The sequence below is a fragment of the Salvelinus sp. IW2-2015 genome, linkage group LG15, assembly GCF_002910315.2.
Source record: "Salvelinus sp. IW2-2015 linkage group LG15, ASM291031v2, whole genome shotgun sequence".
In the NCBI taxonomy this organism is placed as follows: domain Eukaryota; kingdom Metazoa; phylum Chordata; class Actinopteri; order Salmoniformes; family Salmonidae; genus Salvelinus; species Salvelinus sp. IW2-2015.
Genome location: NC_036855.1, coordinates 62,067,137 through 62,073,763, shown reverse-complemented (window position 1 = coordinate 62,073,763; position 6,627 = coordinate 62,067,137).

Sequence of the window (6,627 nt, the reverse complement as noted above, 5' to 3'; positions counted from 1 at the left end):
GTATGCCAGGAAACTGAGAAGAAGGGGGAGGGGGAGGTGTAACGACCCAAATGAGAAGGACTTGTGCAGGCACTGTGAAACTATCTCATTTTGTGGGCTCTGCTAGTCTCATTCTCATGTTCAGAATGGACATGGTGATCCGGGAACGCAATTATTTTCACCTATAAAAGGCAACATATGCCAAGATCATAAAAGTTCTTATTGGACAGTAATTTATTAAAGCAAGTCGTAGAAATGGAGAGAGGTTAGGGCCAATAGCTTCAATATAAAGGTGCTTTTCTGCTTCTCATTACGGGCCTAAACGCCAGTAGAATTCAATAACATACTGTCTGGATGTAGAGTGAATGGGATGAGCAAAGTAGGAGATGTATTTTCTTTATGGGGATCATGGTTGAAATGGGATGGTAATCCATAAAACATCCTATGGCCGGTCGTATCAGACATTGAGGAACAAAGTGTCCATTGTCCACAGTGTGTGAGAGGAGGTGTGCATATTTGGATGTCAGTGTGTGTGGTGTGTGTGTGTGTGTGTGTGTGTGTGTGTGTGTTGTGTGTGTGTGTGTGTGTGTGGTGGTGTGTGTGTGTGTGTGTGTTGTGTGTGTGTGTGTGTGTGTGTGTGTGTGTGTGTGTGTGTTGAGTTGTGGGTGAGTGAGTGGTGTGAGTGTGTGGAGTGTGTGGTGTGTGTGTGTGTGTGTGTGTGTGTGTGTGTGTGTGTGTGTGTGGGCTGCTAACATACGCTGTGTATAATCAGACCACCACAGTTAAATAATCACCCAGACCAATGTCATAATCTGTCCCACAATCACATCCTTATTGGACTCTGAACTCCTCACCCTCATGTGTCCATTGGTTGCCTCTCTGTGAGCATCTCTTCCAAATGGCAAAACATCACTTTGTGCCAAGCTTCAATGAGGAGCTTGAGGAACGTACCCATGTCGAAAGAAACACTACACAGATACAATCTGTATTCATGACTGGATTGAATTGGAATTGCCACGTTCTCCAATATTGGCGAGTGATCTACGGTAAGTGTGTGTGTGACTGTGTGTGTGTGTTTGTGTTTCTATGTGTCTTGTGTGTCTATTGTACGTGTGTAAATGAGTGTAGAGCTTGAATGCGGTGGTGAATGAGCAGTAATACAGCTTCATTGTGATCCACACAATGGGGAATGATGTGGATTAGCCAATGGGGAGCAGATTGTATTGAGGAGCTTATCAGCATCTTCTCGTTATCTAATACAGTAAGTGGAGGGGAGCTAATTGTGTCGGTGCATGGTTTGACACAGAACAATGGTTTCCTATGTACCACTGTTCATCTGCTGAGGAGAAATGAGCGATAAAGGAAATGTGGCATTGTCTGGGCCTATTGTAATGGTAAAATTCAGTTTTTGTTCATGTAAATGATTGTAAATGACTCTGGTTATTCTAGACAAGGCGGAGGTTTTGCATCCTTTAGTGTGATAAATACCAACACAAATGAAGGAGAACAAACAAAACAAAAGCAGGAAACAGACCATTGTGTTTGGCTGGCTGGAGGGGAGGGCTTATCTACTGTACAGTGTGTGTGCATGCTTAATGATCTATTCTGTGTGTGTGTTTGGTCATTCATACTTGCTAGACGAGGTAACTGGAAACATAGAAAGGTAGGGCAAACACACTAACACAAACAATGATGGCGTGTATTGAAGCTATACAAATGACCTTTGACCCTAAGAAAGGATATGACATTAAATCAGGAACACTCATTTTGTTGGCGACGTCTCCCTTGGACAGTCTCCTTGGGTACGAGTAGCCCCCATCCCTCTCACTCCTTCTTTCTCTCTCTCTCTCTCTCTCTTTCCCTTTCATTCTTTTAAGGAGGAATGATGTGCCGGCCCATTGAGGTAATGATGATAATGGTAGTCCTTTACGGGGCTATGTCATTTAGCCCATGAGTGGCAATCACAGATCTACCATTCTGAAGACCTTGACTATGTTGGGACTTGATTACCTTGACCTTGTCTGACCCCATGGCTGTACATTCAGAAGAAGAGAGCTACAGAGCCATAGAAGGAAAGGGTATGCAGGGAAAATCTCTTTAACAAAGGGGCTTAATCTAGACCCTAATCCTGACCTCTTCTCTCTAACCTTTTGATACCACAGACAAACACAGACACACAGACATCCCACTGGACACAAGCTGAATGAATCAACATTGTTTCATTTCAACAAAAATATTATTTGATTTTCTATCTGACGATGTTAAATCAACGTGAAAAACTGATTGGAACTGCAAAAAGCCATCAATGCACATTAATTTTGGGAAATGTTGTATTTTTTTCCCCCCAACTCTTAACCTAAATCCAATGCCATAGTTAAAATTCGGGTTGATTTCACTTTAAATTCACATTAGAATTATAAATGAAATAAACTTCACTCATGCCCCAAAACAGTAGTCAGACGCTAATCAAATACCCTTTTGCAAGAGACAAAAATCTAACAAAATCAAATCAAATTTAATTTGTCACATACACATGGTTAGCAGATGTTAATGCGAGTGTAGCGAAATGCTTGTGCTTCTAGTTCCGACAATGCAGTAATAACCAACGAGTAATCTAACCTAACAATTTCACAACAGCTACCTTATACACACAAGTGTAAAGGGATGAAGAATATGTACATAAAGATATATGAATGAGTGATGGTACAGAACGGCATAGGCAAGATGCAGTAGATGGTATCGAGTACAGTATATACATATGAGATGAGTAATGTAGGATTGTAACATTATATTAAGTGGCATTGTTTTAAATGTGGCTAGTGATACATTTTTTACATGTTATGGCAGCAGCACTCAATGTTAGTGGTGGCTGTTTTACAGTCTGTGCCTTGAGATAGAAGCTGTTTTTCAGTCTCTCGGTCCCTGCTTTGATTGCCACCTGTACTGACCTCGCCTTCTGGATAGATAGAGGTGAACAGGCAGGGCTCGGGTGGTTGTGTCCTTGATGATCTTTATGGCCTTCCTGTGACATCGGTGTGTAGTGTCCTGGAGGGACAGGTAGTTTGCCCCGTGATGCTTGTGCAGACCTCATACCTCCTGCGAGAGGCTTACGGTTGTGGGCGGAGCATGTTGCCGGTAAGGGGTGATACGCTGACAGGATCGTGTGTCGTAGATTGTGCATCTGTAAATGTGTGTGGCGTGCGTTTTGGTAGACAGACGAAATTTGCTTCAGCTCCTGCGGATGGTTGAGAGGCGCCGAAGGGAACTTAAAACTTTCTACCCTCTCCACTACTGTCCGTTGATGTGGATAGGGGGTGCTCCCTCTGCTGTTTCCTGAAGTCCAGCTTCATACCTCCCTTTGTTTGTTGAGTTGAGTGTGAGTGTTATTTTCTGACACACACTCCGAGGGCCTCAACCTCTCCCTCTTAGGCGCCGTGCTGTCGTTGTTGGTAAATCAGCCTACCACTGTAGTGTCGTCTGCAACTTGATGATTGAGTTGGAGGCGTGCATGGCACGCAGTCGTGGGTGACAGGGAGTACAGAAGAGGGCTCAGACGCACCTTGTGGGGCCCAGTGTTGAGGATAGCGGGGTGGAGATGTGTTACCTACCTCACCACCTGGGGCGGCCCGTCAGGAGTTCAGTACCCAGTTGCTGTGCAGTACCCAATGCTGTTCATCGAACAGGCTAGCATTTAAACACATAGTAGCGGCTCCAAACTTCGTCATCAAGCGAGACCTGATCTGACCCGGATGACGAGTTGGAGGTATATGGTGTTAAATGTGAGCTGTAGTACAATGAACAGATTTCACATAGGTATTCTGCTTGGTCAGATGGTTAGGGCAGTGTGAGTGTGTTGCGATTGGCGTCGTCTGTGGACCATTGGGTCGGTAAGCACATTGGAGTGGGTCTAGGGTGTCAGGTAGGTGGAGGTGAATATGGTCCTTGATAGTCTCTCACGCACTTTCATGATGACTGGAAATGAGTGCTAGCGGGCCTGGGATAAGGATTGATTGCATATGTCCGTAACACACCAGCCTAGCTGGTCTGTGCATGCCTGAGGACGCGGCTGGGGATGCGTCTGGGCTGCAGCCTTGCGAGGGTTAACACGTTTAAATGTTTTACTCAAGTCGGCTGCCAGTGAAGAAGAGTCCGCTAGGTTTTGGTAGTGGGCCGTGTCAGTGTCAGTATTGTCAGTATTGTCAGTATTGTCAATTATGGTCTCAAAGCGAGCAAAAAAGTTGTTTAGTCTGTCTGGGAGCAAGACATCTGGTTGGAAGGGCTGGTTTTTCTTTTTGTATATCCGTGATTGGATGTAGACCTGCACATACCTCTTGTGTCTGAGCATTGAATTGCACTCTACTTTGTCTCTATACTGAGGTTCAAAGCTTTTCTGATTTCCTTTCTGGGGAGGGAATAGCTATACTGTTTTGTAATTGCGCGTCCAGTTTTCCGGTCACCTTGCCCCTGAGATTAAAGAGCAGTGGTTTACGGCGCTTTTCAGTTTCACGCACACACTGCTGCCGTAATCACGGTTTCTGGGCTTTGGGAATGTTTTGAAATAAGTTGCTCGGTGCGGTAGCAAATGCGTCAACTGCACTTTCCCTAATGAACTCAGGTTCAGCCGAAATTCTCGAGCATTGGATTCGTCATAATTCGTATGTTGAGATGCTATGACTCGCGGAACATATTCCAATCGCGTGATTCGAAGCAGTCTTGATAGCGTGGAATAGCACTTGGTCGCGTACAGCGTTGAACAGAACCTGAGCGCGGGAGCTTGTTGTTTTAGTTTCTGTTTGTAAGGCTGGAATCAACAACTGGAGTCGTGGTCAGCTTTTCCGAAAGGGGGGCGGGGGAGGGCCTTATATGCGTCGCGGAAATTAGTATAACAATGATCTAAGGGTTTTCGCACCTGGTAGCACAATCGATATGCTGATAGAATTTTAGGGAGTTTTTGTTTTTTAGATAGCCTGTTAAAATCCCCAGCTACGATGAATTGCAGCCGTCAGGGTGTGTGGGTGTTCTCCCAGTTTACAAAAGAGTCAGATAAAGTTCGTTCAGGCATGCGATGTGTCCTGCGTTGGTGGGGGGAATAATATACGTGCGTGGTGATTATCAAGCCAGAAGAGTAATTCCTTGGTAGATAAATCAGCGGGTCGTACATTCTGAATGTGAGGGGCGTTCTCGAGTCAGGTGACAGAGATGACTTGAGTTCCTGTGTGTTGTATGACTGAATCACATGTCCACGTCCTCGTTAATCATAAGGCATACCCCCGCCCCTCTTCTTACCAGAAAGATGTTTGTTTCTGTCGGCGCGATGCGTGAAGAAACCAGCTGGCTGTACCGACTCCGATAGCGTGTCTCGAGTGAGCCATGTTTCCGTGAAGCAAAGAACGTTACAGTCTCTGATGTCTCTCTGGAATGCTACCCTTGCTCGGATTTCATCAACCTTGTTGTCAAGAGACTGGACATGGGTGAATAGTATGCTCGGGAGCGGTGCGCGATGTGCCTGTCTCCGGAGCCTGAACAGAAGACCGCTTCGTCTGCCCTTTTTACGGCGTCGTTGTATTTGTTCGCSAGCTGGGATCCGATCCATTGTCCCGGYTGGTGGGCAAAACACAGGATCCGCTTCGGGAAAGTCGTATTCCTGGTCGTAATGATGGTGAGTTGACGTTGCTCTTATATCCAGTAGTTCCTCCCGACTGTATGTAATAAAACCTAAGATTACCTGGGGTACCAATGTAATAAATAACACGTAAAAAAACAAAATACTGCATAGTTTCCTAGGAACGCGAAGCGAGGTGGCCATCTCTGTCGGCGCCGGAAGTATTCACTTATTCTCTGATGGTATATACTGGGATCATCATATTCATATCATCATATTCCCTCTGATAAAGAGACACCTACTTCCCAGATGAGCGGCTCTGCCATGTTCTCCAGGTGGACCACCGAGCAGACCGCAGTGCACCTCCTGCCACATCACTCCATTAAAGAATCACAATAACTGACTGATAGAATGGATGAGTAAGGCTCTAAGGATGGCAACTGAGATATATAGCACTGTACAAACTAGTTTCTGATTCAGTAACACTGCATTACTATGTATTCCAACAAGTGGAAAAATATAACAMGTTTGCCGAACAATGGCAATATGGTGTATACTACACTGTAAAAATGGGAAAAACAGGTGCGTGATTGCAAATTTTACAATATCTTTCCCAGTCTAGAGGACATTTAACTAATAATACGAGAGGCCATAGTCAATACGAATAGAACTAAAGAACAGAGAACGCCAAAAATTGCCCCCAACAACCAGTGTTCGTGAATGTAGCATCACGTTTTGTTGAAAAATGTATGGTTTGGGAAGGAATCTTGCTTTTTAATACTGGTAATTAATTGTATAAAAGCAATAGTACACTGAAGTCCATGTGTTATGACATTTTTATCAAGCCTGTGATGTGGTCATGAGGCGAAGCAGAGTGGTGTAGACCACTACAGCCATGATAAAAATGTCATAACATTTWTWTTWTTTTTTTCACCTTTATTTAACCAGGTAGGCTAGTTGAGAACAAGTTCTCATTTGCAACTGCGACCTGGCCAAGATAAAGCATAGCAGTGTGAACAGACAACAACACAGAGTTACACATGGAG